This window comes from Malania oleifera, chromosome 2 (assembly GCF_029873635.1).
Source record: "Malania oleifera isolate guangnan ecotype guangnan chromosome 2, ASM2987363v1, whole genome shotgun sequence".
NCBI classification, from domain to species: Eukaryota; Viridiplantae; Streptophyta; class Magnoliopsida; order Santalales; family Ximeniaceae; genus Malania; species Malania oleifera.
Genome location: NC_080418.1, coordinates 151,526,802 through 151,535,302, shown reverse-complemented (window position 1 = coordinate 151,535,302; position 8,501 = coordinate 151,526,802). Strand labels below are relative to the sequence as shown.

Here is an 8,501-nt window from a genome sequence, read left to right as displayed (position 1 = left end):
AAATAAAAAAAATAAAAATAAAATAATAATAAAATTTTGAAAAATTTGAAAAAATTTGATCGTGCTTGTTTGCTGTTGTGTTGGTGAATTCCTGCTGTTTGAATTGATGTTTGATGCCTTGGGTTAGAGATATTTCGAATAGACTGTCCAAAATTTCACTTAGTATCAATAGTGACACACAGAGCACAAAATTTGATTGTTCTCCTGTTACTTTTACAAGTGATTCTGAAATTGATTTGAGTAATCTATTTGAAGAATTCTTTAAGGAAGTTATGGCTGCACTTGCACCACGTACACTTTAGGATTTTCTACAGGCTACACGCACATCTACAGCTTCCTACATTGTGTTAACACAAGATGCACCGAACTTCACAATTAAGCATGGTATGTTATCTGTGATACCCTAGTTTCATAGGATGTATTCAAAGAGTCCATACCAGCATTTGACAGATTTTGAGTTGGTCTGCACCACTTTCATTAATAGGGTCGGAACCGATGAGTATATAAAACTTCGCATGTTTCCTTTTTTCTTTGAAAGATAAGGCAAAAATCTGTTTTAATTATCTGAAACCTAACTCTATTACTAGTTAAGCTGAAATGTAGTGTGAGTTCTTACGTAAGTTCTTTCATTTTCAGAGAACTCAATACCTGTAGGAGCATATCAGTTTGTTCATGCAAAGAGGTGATGAGATGTTTTAAGATTGTTGGGAGAGATTCAAGGACTTGATGAATATATGTCCACATCATGGATTCGAATCTTGAAGGTTAGTGAATTATTTTTATATTGCACTTACCCTTAGATGTAAACAATTTGTCTAGACTATGTGCAACGGGGATTTCTTCAACAAGGAACTGGATGAGGCTCTATCTGTAACATCCCGAACCCTTAAATCCGGGTCTGACGCGTTATACTTGATCATATCCTGATAAATCATAATTCATAACATACGTAGCGGAAAAAATAAATATAATCTCCCAATTATAATACCGGAGTTTTCTAAAATCTATCTATAATTTATAATAAATTATCAATCATCTGTATTTCCATAAATACATAACTCCCCAAAACAATTTAGTATTTTTACAATCATTCCTTACTCAATAGCCTTAAAACATAAAGGTATAAAGTATAAATATTTGCTTCCCAAAATTAACATAGAAATATACCCTTTTCTTTTTCTATTTCCTAATAATGCTATAAAAACCTCGAGCTCTCAAAACTCGATCTCGAGGAAATCCTAAAAAAAAAAAAAATTCATATTCGGGTGAGACACATCTTAGTAAGGGAAGAAACCATATATTAAAACAGTGTGTGACCAACATGAGTTTATTTATAACATAAGATTTAACATTTGAAAATCCTTAACATAATTTTCGAAATCATTCCTTGATCCTAATCAAACACATGCAAATGTTTAATCCACGAGATTACCCGAGGATAGGGGTGATTACTCGCCCATACAAGTAGTACCCTTCTGCTCTGATACATTTAGCAGCCCGAAGGTCACAATTTAAGCATACCAGGGCACTCACCTTACTTAGTAAGCCCTCAAGTGTTAGATTGATCTCGTACTCACACATTCAACAATAATTTATCAGCAAAGGCCCTAAGGATAGGGAAATCTACTCGCCCATACAAGTAGGTTCCCTCTGCCCTAGTACGTTATGCTGCTACTGCTACATCTGTAACTACTAGTGCACTCGCCTTACTAAGTAAGCCCTCAGGAAAAAGGTACGCCTCGCCCAATTGTAACATGTTCTACGTACATACATACTTCTAATATCATAATACATCATTCTTTTCTATCATTATACATTCATGCACATTCATTCCTGTTCATAACTTAACTTTGCATTTCGTTTCACTTTAAGTGACTCTTTCCCATTTGTATTATTCACATTTCACATTTCATTTCATTGCATTGTCATTCCTTGTCATTTCATTTCATAACATTTTCATTTCATTCCTTTGTACTACAGCCGCTCTTTAGCCGTCATTTGTTAGTCCACATAGAAATGCGCTAGAATCTACTAACACAGCTCCTTTTAGCTGTCATCAGTTAGTCCACATAGAAATGCCCTAGAATCTGCTAACTCGGCTTTCAGCTGTTGTACCTTTACATGATTGCATTTAACAAACACAGGCAACATTGTCCATATCATATTTTATTCTCATTGTTTTACTTACTTAGCCTGCATCTCATACATTTAACATATATTTGCACACAACATTCTATTTACTCATGCCACACAATTTAGCAATAAAATTCATACATTGCCGGTAAAATAAGCCAACCAATATTTAATATTTATATACTAAAAATACCTTTCATGTCTTACTTAAATATTCTGAAAATATTTTTTCATTTTCATCAGTTCATTTTCACACATACATATCTAATAAATAGCACTAAACTCAAAAAAATATAATTTAAATAGTTGGCATTTTACCCATACTGAAACATATACACGTACATATAACACAATTTATTTTTCCATTATATTTATAAAAATTCCGATTTAATATATATTTTTACCCTTACCTGATTTCTTGAACTACGCCAACATGGACTCCGAAAATACCTGCGGCGCTCACCCGGACCCTAAAATTAAATTCCTAATTCCAATAAATTATTTCTAAATAAAATATTATTTAAATATTTTATAGGGCCATAATTCCTAAATAAATAATAATACCCTTAAATTTAGCCAAATTCCCAAATCCCACTCTCGCTTTGGAGTAGGGCCTAAAAAATTCCAATTGAAAAATTACCTAAGTCAAAATGACGACGATGACGACTAGGACCACGTGGTGGTGTCCGATCGTCGATTTAACCGCATATCAACAGCGAAATTGAGAAAATGGGGAAAAATTACCTTTCCCTTGGAGTAGTGTCTAAGTCGTTCCCATGAAAAATCTGCTCCAGTAGAAATGTCGGCAACGGAACCAGGATTCCAACAGCACCTTCCGTTTCCCGATCCGTCGCAAACTCACCGAGAAATTGAGAGAGAAGGAGAGAGACGGAGACGGAGTGTAGGAAAATAAAATTTTCCAGAGGGGGGGGGGTTGCGTGCAGCTTTGTTCTTCTCCTGCTTCTTCTTTCTTCTTCTTCTTCTTTCTTCTTTCTTCTCTCTTCTTCTCCTTTCTTTAACTTTACTTTATATATATGTATATATATTATAATGACTTACTTATATATATCATTCTAGTTAGTTTTTTTTTTTTTAAATCCAATGTAAAAATATTTAATTTAATAACTAATTATTTAATTTATCTTAATTTAATTTAATTTCTTTATTTTTAATTTTTTTTCTTCTTTTGCCCACGCCATTCTTTTTATTTATTTATCTGTTATTTTATTTATTATTTTTTTCCAAGTTATTTTAATCATTTTAAATTTTCAGGTCTTTACATTCTCCCCTCCTTAAGAAATTTCGTCCTTGAAATTTGTTACTCGATCTATCATTTTCATAATTTCACGATTTACCATATCCCATACCATAATCTCAACAATACAATTATATACTTTAAATCCAATACACATCCAAGTTCTCCATATAAGGACCCGTCTCACGGCTAAGAAACATCACTATCGATGGATTTACCATGGTTTTCAGAAACTTTCGAATGAATAAGAAAATCACAAAAGTCCACCAAGGGATTTCCGCCTCCAAGCTATAAGACAAAATCCTATACTTCTTTACACCATACCTACTTCTCAACACCTAACATAACCCATCCATTTAACATCCTTATCCTAACTGTTTCCTATACTCTGGTATAAATCATCTCTAACCTAATACTCTAACATTTCCATATCCAGGCGATGTGAAATTAATCACACTTTCGGCTAGACATTGCTTGGATACCATCTGTAACGTCCCGAACCCTTAAATCCGGGTCTGACGCGTTATACCTGATCATATCCTGATAAATCATAATTCATAACATACGCAGCGGAAAACATAAATATAATCTTCCAATTATAATACCGGAGTTTTCTAAAATCTATCTATAATCCATAATAAATTATCAATCACCTGCATTTCCATAAATACGTATCTCCCCAAAACAATTCAGTATTTTCACAATCATTCCTTACTCAATAGCCTAAAACATAAAGGCATAAAGCATAAATATTTGCATCCCAAAATTAACATAGAAATATACCCTTTTCTTTTTCTATTTCCCAATAATGCTATAAAAATCTCGAGCTCTCAAAACTCGATTTCGAGGAAATCCTGAAAAAAAGAAAAATTCATATTCGGGTGAGACACATCTCAGTAAGGGAAGAAACCATATATTAAAATAGTGTGTGGCCAACATGAGTTTATTTATAACATAAGATTTAACATTTGAAAATCCTTAACATAATTTCTGAAATCATTCCCTGATCCTAATCAAACACATGCAAATGTTTAACCCACGAGATTACCGAGGATAGGGGTGATTACCCGCCCATACAAGTAGCACCCTTCTGCTCTGATACATTTAGCAACCCGAACGTCACAATTTAAGCATACCAGGGCACTCACCTTACTTAGTAAGCCCTCAAGTGTTAGATTGATCTCGTACTCACACATTCAACAATAATTTATCAGCAAAGGCCCTAAGGATAGGGAAATCTACCCACCCATACAAGTAGGTTCCCTCTGCCCTAGTACGTTATGCGGCTACTGCCACATCTGTAGCTACTAGTGCACTCGCCTTACTGAGCAAGCCCTCAGGAGAAAGGTACGCCTCGCCCAATCGTAACATGTTCTACATACATGCATACTTCTAATATCATAATACATCATTCTTTTCTATCATTATACATTCATGCACATTCATTCCTGTTCATAACTTAACTTTGCATTTCGTTTCACTTTAAGTGACTCTTTCCCATTTGTATCATTCACATTTCACATTTCATTTCATTGCATTGTCATTCCCTTTCATTTCATTTCATAACATTTTCATTTCATTCCTTTATACTACAGTCGCTCTTTAGCCGTCATTTGTTAGTCCATATAGAAATGCGCTAGAATCTGCTAACATAGCTCTTTTTAGCTGTCATCAGTTAGTCCACATAGAAATGCGTTAGAATTTGCTAACCCGGCTTTCAGCTGTTGTACCTTTACATGGTTGCATTTAACATATATAGGCAACATTGTCCATATCATATTTTATTCTCATTATTTTACTTACTTAGCTTGCATCTCATACATTTAACATATATTTGCACACAACATTCTATTTACTCATGCCACACAATTTAGCAATAAAATTCATATATTGCCTGTAAAATAAGCCAACCAATATTTATTGTTTATATACTAAAAATACCTTTCATGTCTTACATAAATATTCTGAAAATATTTTTTCATTTTCATCAGTTCATTTTCACACATACATATCTAATAAACAGCCTTAAACTCAAAAAAATATAATTTAAACAGTTGGTATTTTACCTATACTAAAACATATTCACATATATATAACACAATTTATTTTTCAATTAAATTCATAAAAATTCTGATTTAATATATATTTTTCCCCTTACCTGATTTCTTGAACTACGCCAATAGGGACTCCAAAAAATACCTGCGGCGCTCACCCGGACCCTAAAATTAAATTCCTAGTTCCAATAAATTATTTCTAAATAAAATATTATTTAAATATTTTCTAGGGCCATAATTCCTAAATAAATAATAATACCCTTAAATTTAGCCAAATTCCTAAATCCCACTCTCGCTTTGGAGTAGGGCTTAAAAAATCCCAATTGAAAAATTACCTACGTCAAAATGACGATGACAACGACTAGGACTACGTGGTGGTATCCAATCGTCGATTTAACCGCATATTAATAGAGAAATTAAGAAAATAGGAAAAATTACCTTTTCCCAAGAGTAGTGCCTAAGTCGTTCCCATGAAAAATCTACTCCAGTAGAAATATCGGCAGCGGAACCAGGATTCCAACGGCACCTTACGTTTCCCAATCTGTTGCAAACTCGCCGAGAAATTGAGAGAGAAGGAGAGAGACGATGATGGAGTGCAGGAAAATAAAATTTTCCAGAGGGGGGGGGGGTGTTGCATGTAGCTTTGTTCTTCTCCTGCTTCTTCTTTCTTCTTCTTCTTTTTTCTTTCTTCTTTCTTCTTTCTTCTTCTCCTTTCTTTAACTTTATCATATATATATTATGATAACTTACTTATATACATCATTCTAATTAGTTTTTTTTTTAAATCCAATGTAAAAATATTTAATGTAATAACTAATTATTTAATTAGTTAATTTATCTTAATTTAATTTAATTTCTTTATTTTTAATTTTTTTTTTATTTTTTCCACGCCACTCCTTTTATTTATTTATCTGTTATTTTATTTATTATTTTTTTTCCAAATTATTTTAATTCTTTTAAATTTTCGGGTCTTTACACTATCATTCATTGATTATTTATCTAAAAGTGCCAACAATGGAACACACGATATGACCAGGCACCAATGGCAGCACAACCTTTTAGAGCGATCAGTGGTGAAGGTAGATACGAGGTCAAAGAGGAAACTAGTCAGTAGGCTCTTGTTGATGCGTTGTCTAAGAAACTAGAGGTTATGGAATCAGAGAAAGTGAAAGTTGCAAAATCAGTGGAGGAATGCTCTATCTGTGAGACCTCAGACCATAGAATTCAGGATTGTCCATTGCTACCACTATGGCAGGAGAGTAGATCTGATCGGGTGTAATCAGCGAATTGGGTCAACAAATCTCAAAATCAGCCATTCTTGAACACTTATAGTCCTGGATGGAGAAATCACCTGAACCTATCATGGAGGAATGATCAGTTTAGTCCATCATTCTCACAGTATCATCAAGTTCCTCAATCTTATGCACCACCTCTGCAACCGCTATATCATCCAGTTGTAGCCCCTCCATAGCAGTTGCAGTATCAGCCGCAATGTCACGACCTGCCCATTTTCCACATTTTTTTTAATAATAATAATATCAACGTCATACATTCTAGCTCAGAAGGTCACCATCCACCTGGACCCGTGGGTACCAGGGATATATCAGAATATATAACAAAAGCCTAAGCAGCAGAAAGCATATAATCATATACATCTCATCATAACATGCATTACAACACCAGAGTTACTACAATTACTGTATCTCAATATATACATCCCAAAAATCATATCTAGGGACATTCCCCACAAAATCTAACTGTCCCTACAAAAACTTATCCTTCAAAAAAGGCAAATATCGAACACTAGGTCAGCGGGGCTTTTCCTGCTCTCCTATCAGGGGCTCCTGGAAAGTTTATAATGTGACAACCCGAATAAATAGAATTTGAATAATTAAGAGGGAGAGAAATAGAAACAGAAACAGAAACAGAAGGAGGCCGTAGACTTCATTGACGAACGCAGAGCGTTCGTCGACGACATTGCATTTTGGAAGGAAAAGAAAGGGGAATGGAAACAAAAATAAAGAAGAAAGCTGCCAAGCTTCATCGATGAACATAAGGTTTCGTCGACGAAAACTTTAAGGATTTCTTCGACGAACACAGGACCTCGTCGACGAGAAAATACCGAGAGGGGGGTTTTGAGCCGATTGAATTTCGTCGATGAAGACTGGATCTCGTCGATGAAATTTGTGAAGAACTCGTCGACGAAGGTCAGGCTCGTCGACGAATTCTACTGTCTATATATATGAAAAATCCGATTTTTACTTCCCAATTAAGCTTCCTGTCCACTCTCTCTCTCTCTCTCTCTCTCTCTCTCTCTCTCTCTCTCTCTCTCTCTCCTCTTCGTCTCTCTCACTATCTCTCTTCGATTTTGGGCTAGTTTTACACCGGATCAAAGAATTGAGACTACCACAACGCTCCTAGTGGAGTTCTCTACAAGTTTGCCGGAGCGGAATGTTGGGAAAATGAAGTTGGAAATCATCCCTGGGTTGAGGTAAGGCTTTTTAAGCCAAATTAGACTTTATGGTAGTTATAGAAATTGATGTACGCATGAAAATACTGATGTTTAGTACTGGGGGTTTTGAGTTTCAGGGTGTTAATTAGGAAATCATACGGGGGTTAGCCTATGATATTTTGGGGGCTTTCTCAGTAGCCAGGTAAGGGAATAAACTAAAGCATTTATTTTTTCTGCATGTTATTATTAATTATGAGCACATTTATTTTCAGAAAAAGTCTATGCTATCTTTGTATATTACATATGAAATGTATGTTTGGAAAATACTGCTATTATGATGGAAATGTATATGTATGTATGAGATGCCAAAAATGATGATTTTAGAATATGAAATATGACTTTAAACGACATATGTGTGGCATGAACATTATTTTTATGTGAAGTGAATCATGATATGAAGGATTTTACGATCAAAGCATATTTTTAGGTATTTTGAAAGACGAGTTATGCTATATTGAGTTCGATGAATATATGATAAATGAGTTATTTTCAGAATGTAAATACCTGAAACGTATCAGGTGTGGGGCCATACTTATATTATCGGCAC

General features: G+C 34.4%; 1 non-coding gene across 1 annotated transcript; it reads right to left on the bottom strand.

Annotated features, from left to right (window-relative positions):
• Positions 1-643: 643 nt before the first annotated feature.
• LOC131150027 (small nucleolar RNA R71) lies at positions 644-752 on the bottom strand. The gene has a single exon (XR_009135413.1). It is a non-coding gene; the product is annotated as a small nucleolar RNA R71 (small nucleolar RNA).
• Positions 753-8,501: the final 7,749 nt, after the last annotated feature.